The 7,736-nt window shown below is 53.8% G+C and overlaps 1 long non-coding RNA gene across 1 annotated transcript in view; it reads right to left on the bottom strand.

Moving 5' to 3' along the window:
• LOC104848650 overlaps window positions 1-4,177 on the bottom strand; it is a 7,328-nt gene extending 3,151 nt beyond the window's left edge. Inside the window, exon 1 of the long non-coding RNA XR_776489.2 lies at window positions 2,276-4,177. This is a non-coding gene — a long non-coding RNA (uncharacterized LOC104848650). The remainder of the gene's footprint in view (window positions 1-2,275) is intronic.
• Window positions 4,178-7,736: the final 3,559 nt, after the last annotated feature.

The raw sequence follows: 7,736 nt of genomic DNA, 5'->3' as shown, positions 1-7,736 counted from the left end.
ACTCTGTCCTCAGGCCCCTGCCCACCCCCCCCCTGCCCAGCCGGCCGGCAGCCGCCTGAGCACCACCCACCCACCACCAGCCGCACCCTGGCCTCCTGCAGGCCCAGGCCTCCACCTCAAGGGCCCTCACCCCACCCCACCCCAGGCGGAAAAGGGCCTCTGTGACCCAGACCCACAACCCAGCACAGACACGAGGACACCAAACTTCCAACCCCTAGGATGGGCTCTAAGGTGCAGAATCTTCCGGAAGGTACCCCACTGACACATTTGGGTGGGAGGCCCGGGTTTGTCCTTTACTACCTGTGTGTCCTGAAACACATTATTTCATCTCTCTGACCCCACTCCTTTGTCTGTAAGTTAGAGGTACTGATATTCCTCCTTCCCCCGCAGGTGTGGAAGGGGTTTCAAAGAGGTCATTAGGAGAGAGTTAGCATTTTGCTAACTTAGGCAAAAAGCTACACAAATATTAAATATTATTTAGATCAAGACTGAGCAGGGCCAGGGATTTAGCTCGATGGTTCTGCTGCTTGTCTTGAAAGCACAATGACCCAAGTTCGATCCCTGGTACCAGGAAAAAAAAAAAAAAATGACTGAGCAAGCTGTGAGCTCAATTGCTAGTGGCATTTATAGCATTGCCCCCCCAAAAGATCACCCCGTCGCTGGCACCCCACCCCTCCATCCTGAAGCACCATATTTCTACATGCTCTTGCCTTCTCCCTGCATTTCTTTCCTTGGGCTTAAAAAGCCCCTCAGGAGCAACAGCATTGACATTCTCCACTGTGGTTTATACTGACAGGGAAATTGAGGCAGGAAGCAGGAAAGTTTTCCAGACCACACAGCATGTTCGAGAGACAGCCAGGGGCTGGAGCCAGGTCTTCTGACATCCTGCCCAGTCCCCAAGTGCCTGCCGCTGTCACTGGAATGAATTGGCTTTTTAACAAAGCCTGTAAGCTCACGGGACAGGGGTGCAATTAAAAAGAAACAGCATTCCGGAGAATGTGGCTCTGTAGCGGGAGATAGGGCACGGTCAGAGCTGCCCGGAAACCCAGAGGTCTCCTGTGCCAGCCCTCTTGGAACACTGAACAGCTACCTAATGGTGCAGCCCTCTTCTCAGGTCCTCCCTGCCCTGCCCTGTCACTCACCCCTCTGTGCCAGGAAGTAGGGTCCTCCTCAGAGAGACCCACAGGCAGGGCATGGGAAGCCGGCCCTGAGACCTGGGTGGCAGCCCATGGGGTGGGTGTCTGTCCCCAGGTAGTCCCAGTCAGCCAGGGTGACCGTGCTGTTTCCATTCTTCTGGGAACTTCCCTGTGGCATGACACGGAGGCCAGGACACAAGGCTTTTCATCTTCCCCTGGGAGGACCTGCAGCCTCCAAGCGCATCAAAGCCTCTCTGAGATGATGTCACGCAGCCTCACCAGCCCACAGAGGTTGGGAAGGAGTCAGGGGCTGGGGAAGGGAGAGGTTACTGAAGTACAGTGGCTTGTCCTCAGTCGTGCCATTGAGCAAGCTGGTTTTCTTCTGTGTGCCTCAGGTTCCCCCCTCTACAGTGATGGCTAATAATGCCCAGTGCTGTCCGGTTGACTTGTGGTATAGACCAGTGACAGTCATTTGCTTGGTTCATGGCACAGGGTCCATGTACAGTAAGTGCCCTCTAAGTGTTACTTGTCCTCCAAATTGCCAGGCCAGGCCAGCAGAGCCCATGCCTAGGGGCCTCCTCCTATTTTCCTAAGTCTCCCCCATGCTCAGTGGCTCACACTCCCCTCAAAAGCCATCCTGGGGGCTTGGCAGGTGCCTCTGTCCCCTCAGCCTCTCCGCTCATTGTTGAGTGGAGCCCACATTGTCTGGGCCATTCCCGGGGGCCAGAGGCTGTGAGTTCTAACCCTCACGGGACTGTCAGCTTATTGTGTGGCCTCAAGCCAGCCTCCTGACTCCTCTCAGTTTCCCCACCAGTAAAATGGGGCTAATGACCATCGGCCTCCTGCACTGGGGTGTTGTGAGAATTAATTAAAGTTTGTAAAAGGCTTTGAGATCCGCGGATGAAAGGCCTCAAAGAGGGACAGAGTGTTATTATCCATTATTAGTACTGTTATATTCTATCCAGGGATCTCAAAGCCTCTCACAGACAGTAATTAGTACCTTGCAGAGATGTTTTGAGGGTGATTAGTTCCATTCCACATATGGGAAAACCAAGGCACAGGGAGAAGTTAAGTCAGAAGAGGTTCAGAAGGGGTAAGACTATTCCTCGAATGCTGTGGTCCTGGCCCCGTGTACTCACCTCCCAGGGAACGCTCAGGAGATCTCCCTCCGACCAGTCAGCGAGGGCCCACGCAGAGCGGGTGAGAGGCGCCGAGCAAGCCTCACACCACCTGTCTCCCTGAATCTTCCCTCTGCATTGCGCTGCCTCCAGGAGTAGGGCTGGGGCAGCCCGTGTCCAGTCCGGCTGGGCTGTAGAAGCTGGCACCGGGGGGCACGGCAGCAGGAGATGGCCCAGAACGTGAAGGAGAAGAGGGTCAAAACCAGAGCAGGCCCGTCGCTCTCATGCTCTGAACACGGATGCCCTTTCTCCCTCACCGCCCAGCCTCCTCTGGTCACCTTTTTGTGGGATCACTGCAGCACCGGCGAATCAAGACCAAAAGACTTCCAAGCAATCTGGATGGGGGCATCGAAGAGTGGGAAGACGCACGAGGCCACAGGACTGACAAGATGGGGCGGTCAGATGCAGGCTGCATAAGTTTCCAGTAAAACCCTGACATAAACGGAGGAAAGGAGTTTTCTGCTCCCTCGTGTTTGTAGGGTGCTTTCCCTGAATGTTTCTTGGGGAAATGGCAGGCAGGTCGGTAAGGTAAGGGACATGAGATGGGTATGTCTCAGCTGATGAACAGAGCGGAGATGGAGGAGGGCAGGCAGGCACAACAGAGAGAGAGGCAGACGGGGCTTCCTTTTTCCTTAACCATTTAAAAATTTAGAACGAGTTGTAGACATGATGCCTCTGACCCCTAAATATTCCAATTTGTATCTCCTCCAATCAACAGCCTCTCCTCATTACTACCATTCAACACTGCACATGAGGAAATCAAAATTCTTTTTACAGCATCATCCAATCAATGGACGTCATGCAAATTTCTACAACTGTCCCAGCAATGGCCCATTTGCCTTTTGGATCCAAGCTCCAAGTCCGAGTTCTGAACTGCACTTGGTTGTCATGGCTCATGATTTTCCTCCTACCTGAAACATTATCCGTCTCTCCCTAGCTTCCGTGACAGTGACAATCTTAAAGAATGGCGTCCAGTCATTCTGTCAGATGTCTCCCGACCTGAGGCTGGACTGTTTTCCCACGTCCACGCTCCGGCTGTGCGTTCATGGCAGAAACGCACAGGAAGATTCTGTGCATCACACCCAGCATAGGTTACTGGGCTTCCCCAACACGGAGGTGTTAATCTTGACCCAAGGTCAAGCTGGCGCCTGCTGGGTTTCTCCACCACCTGCTCGCCATCTTTCCCTCTGTATGTGATACCCACGTGGTGAGGAGACGCTGCAAGACCGCACCAACTGTTTCTCATCACATCCCGCCTCCTAGTCTTAGCATCCTTTGATGACTCCAGCTTACCCAGCCACCCCGGGACGGTCGCCAAATAGTGAAGGTCTGCCTGTGTCACTCTTCGGCATTCACTTGCTGGCGCCCTATTGGCAGGAACGCCTTTCTCCGGCCTTCATTCATCCCCCTCCATGTGGACTCATGGGTTCCTATTGTAGCCCAAAGGTTCTAATCTATCTCTGTGGAGCCTTATGTGAACGCCCAGCCTGTCCCAGACGTCTCCAGTGGAAGCCCTTTCAAAGAGACGCCTGTGTCATTCTGACCTGTCTCCATTGATCTGAGCATCCCCTATATGCCTCCAACTCCCCTTGTAATTTCCAGCTCTGGGATCAGCTGTTTCGCCAAGGAGCTCCAGTCCCTTTTAGCGGAGAACGGCTACTTGAACACTTGGCAGCTTATTGCTACTGGGGTATCAGTGCCTCTCACCAAAAACACTGGTTGTCAGCTCCGGAAGAAATTTCAATAAAAGCGGCCAATCTTGGCCTCTTCTTGCACCTGACTGTAACAGCAGTGCCCTTGGTACTTCGGCATCACACATACAGCCTGTGTTTTGTTTTTCCCAGTACAGGGGATTGACTCCAAGGCCTTCACACTGGGCTACGTTCTTAGCCCTTTTAAAATTTTTTGTTTCTTAATTTTGAGACAAGATCTTGATAAATTGCCGTGTAGCCCCAGGTGGGCCTAAACTGGCCATCCTCCTGCCTCAGCCTTCCAGAATGCTGGGTTACAGGCGTGCCCCACCATGCTAGCCTGCCTACAGTTTGACATAGACAATTTAAATCATGGTAAGAAAAGGATGCTGGTATTTCAATTTTACTAAGTATTTTTTAAGCCGGTACATAGGTATGTATATGGGTCTTTATAAAATACATTTTGGGGGCATCTACTAGACAGTCAAATTGTTTCTCCTCTTTTGACTATTTATATGAATTACAGTACAATGTTCAACAGCATTAAAGCACATTTGCTTTCCCTGAATAAACTATGTGAGCAGGATGTATTTTTATAATATAATGCTCGACTTGATGTGCTAATATTTTATTTAGCATCACTATACTTGAGTAAAAAGAACCTGGCCTTTGCTCGTTCACTGCCTTGGCCAGAAACTGGCACTGTGCCCCTGGTGGGGGTAAGCGGCATGTAGGAGCACGAGGTCCTGGGCCGGGGAAGTGGGGGGAGAGGAGTTGGGGGAGGAAGAGAAGAGATGGCTACAAGGGAAGGTGCAGAGGGAGGGACATTTTAAGAATGAAGCCTTTGGCTGGTGGGGAGTCAAGGCCCAGGTTTCAGCCAGAGGCCTGCTTTGCTGAAGAAAAGCTGCAAGCCCAGGAATGCAGAGGTCAGGAGACTATGAGGGGGGCCTGGGATGTAGCTCCATGCATGATACAGCACCTGCCTGGCAGGACCCTGAGTTCGATTCCTGGTACCAAGAAAACCCCCCAAAACAAAAAAAAATCCTAAAAACCCCAAGAGATCATGAGGCAGCCAGGCATGGTGGTGCCTGTAGTCCCAGCACTCTGGGAAGTTGAGGTAGGAGGATTACAGGCCAAGTCTACCCTGGGTAACTTCATGAGACCTTGTCTTAAAATTTAATTACACTAACAAGAAGAAGAGAAAGAAAAGGAAGGGAATGAGGGAAGGCAAGGCAGGCCAGAGTGTCCAAATCTCTCCGGGCAGAGGCATAGAATCTGGCTTACTGACTCAGTGCCACACTGAGAAGGGTCACGATCGGAGGCCACTGGGGGACAGTGGCGTCCAGAGGAGGTAGCCCAGATGGTCAAGAAGACTGCAAAGAGGGTGCAGCCTGTTTTTCTTTTTGTAAGACCAGCGCAGGGCACAGAGAGGCCCTTGGAGCCAGGGCAGCCAGTGGCCTTTCTCCTGAGGTCCAGGAAGGGAGAAGGAAGGGCCTGGGAGCTAGCACTTGGGATGGCTGGAACTCCTAGGGGAGGGAAAAGCTCCTGATCCCACCCAGGACCTTTTCCATTAACTGAGTTCACAGGCCTGGAATACTTAGTGGCTGGCATTGCCTTAAGTCCAATAAAAGCACTGTGATGTTAGTATTTGTAGGAAGTAATTAGATGTTCTCCCAGTATTGCTAAAAAGCAAAAATGTGTTTTTCCTCCCTTCTTCCCTGTCCTTTCCTAGGTCCAAGAACTTTTGGGCAGCCTCTGGTGTCGGCAAGACTGTGTTTCACACTGCCTGGCCCCATGACAAGCAGCATGGACTTGGGCAAACCTGGGCCTCAACTGCGAAACAGGTCAATGGTGCTACGTCCACGGGCTGCCTGACTCTCACCAGGAACCACCCAGTGCTGCAGGCTTGGTGGCTGTTCTGAGGCTGACTGGATCCCAGGGTTGGAAAGGGAAGGAAGCGGCTGCCAGGTGGAGAGGTACAGCAGGGCCCTGGGCCCCCACTGCTCAGACGGAGGAGAAGGAAGGGGAGGGGAGCGGAGGGTTCGTCCTTCAGTCCACACTGGCAGTGATCCGTCGCACCTTCAGATCCAGGAATGCAGTCCAGACACTGAGAAGCCAGAGGCAGAGGAGAGCAGAGGCTGAAAGCCCTTCGCTGGGGTTAGGTGGGTGGTCTCTGCAGTTCCTCACTTAACTGGGAACTGAGCAACCAGCCCATTTCTGGCCATGCTCCTGAGGTCCCTCTCAGGACCTTGTGTGGTCACTGGCCCTTCCCAGGGCCCCTGCTAGAGCTCTCCCTCCCCTGGGTAGGACCCTAATCCCTCAAGGGACAGGGCCTACAGAAAAGCCAGGCTGTCCTTGGAGGCTTGTCCTAAAAACGTGCTGGCGCAGAGCTGGGGAGAGGAGAGGACAGGAAGGGTGAGGGCTACCCTCTCAGAGGCAGCCTGTCCAGCCTGGGCCGCCCTCCCTAGGCTCTGGTGGGCAAGGAACACCGGTGGTGAGAGTAACATTCACTCAGCACCCTCGCTGCATGGATGAGGAAGCTGAAGCGTCCAGACTTAACCTTCTCAAGATAGCACAGGTGGCAGTGAGGGCGAGAGCGGGATATGAACTCCGATCTGAGCAGCCTGTGCCTGTGTTTTGCGACCCCTCTCCGTGCGGTGCCCAAGCAATCAGTGTTGTCTGCAGTAAGCACACATCTCCCTGGGCCGGGCTGGGACTAGGCAAGGCCTACACTTTGTGGCCACGGAGTGGACCCTGGAACGTTAGACCATTAACTGTTGGGGGCCTGGATGAGTTAGTTACCTTCTCTGGGCCTTGGAGCCTCTGGTGCAAAACAGGAACAATGAGTGCTCTCCCAGAAAGACGTGGAAGAAGTAAAGCAGGGCCTTAGGGGTGACTGTGTGAATGTGAGCCCAGGGCCATGGGATGCAGCCCCCACCTCAGGAAGGCGGCACGAACCCTGGAGTAAGGGGAGGCAGGGGCTTTGGTTCCAGGGTCCCTCAGCCTCTGCGCCGCCCCATGGTAACCCAGGTGTGGGCCTGCCCTGCCCTCTGCCAGCCAGCCTCCCCAGTCTCTCTTGCCTGTCTCCTGTGGACCCTTCTCTGCATGGCTCACCCTGCCCACCTCACAGAGCAACGTGCCCTTGGTGGAAGCGACCTGTTCATATGGCAGTCTTGCCTACCAAAAGCAAAGGGGGTGCGAGAGAAGCGATCTGCCCTCCCCTTTCTAGCATCCTCCACACTGGCCCCTGCCCTTAGGATTTCTGAGGTGTGGAAAACGTTAACAGAGCCATTTTGCTGTGTTGTGCTCTGTTAAGCCCATTTGGAAATATGGTGCTGTAAAATAGCTCTATGGGGGACCCCGTGCAAATGTAGGGTGAACAATTCTAGGAAAAACAGGACAACCAACATGGGTGCTGCCTCGGGGACGCACCATCATATGACCTCCTCACTTTAGAGACCTGTGGTTGGGGAAGTGGGAGGAGGGGCGGGGGGCCCTGCTGGTTGCTCTGCCCCTTCCTGCATACGCTCTGGCAGGGGTGCCAAGCCACCTAGCCTGTAAGCCAAGTCATTGCCCCAACCCCTGTGGTTCCGGCACTTGGCAGACCTAGGTTTAGGGCCCTGCGGCTGAAGCCAGATGCGGGCAGAGGCGCTGGGGCTCAAGCTGTGCACCTGCAGTGTGCGAAGGAAAGGCCGAGGAAGGAGAAGTGGTCCCACTTCCTGGCTCAACCA

Source organism: Fukomys damarensis, unplaced genomic scaffold, assembly GCF_012274545.1.
Source record: "Fukomys damarensis isolate Sample0158 unplaced genomic scaffold, DMR_v1.0_HiC HiC_scaffold_2, whole genome shotgun sequence".
NCBI lineage: Eukaryota > Metazoa > Chordata > Mammalia > Rodentia > Bathyergidae > Fukomys > Fukomys damarensis.
Note: the sequence above shows the minus strand (reverse complement) of the source record. Positions and strands in the feature narration are given on the sequence as shown.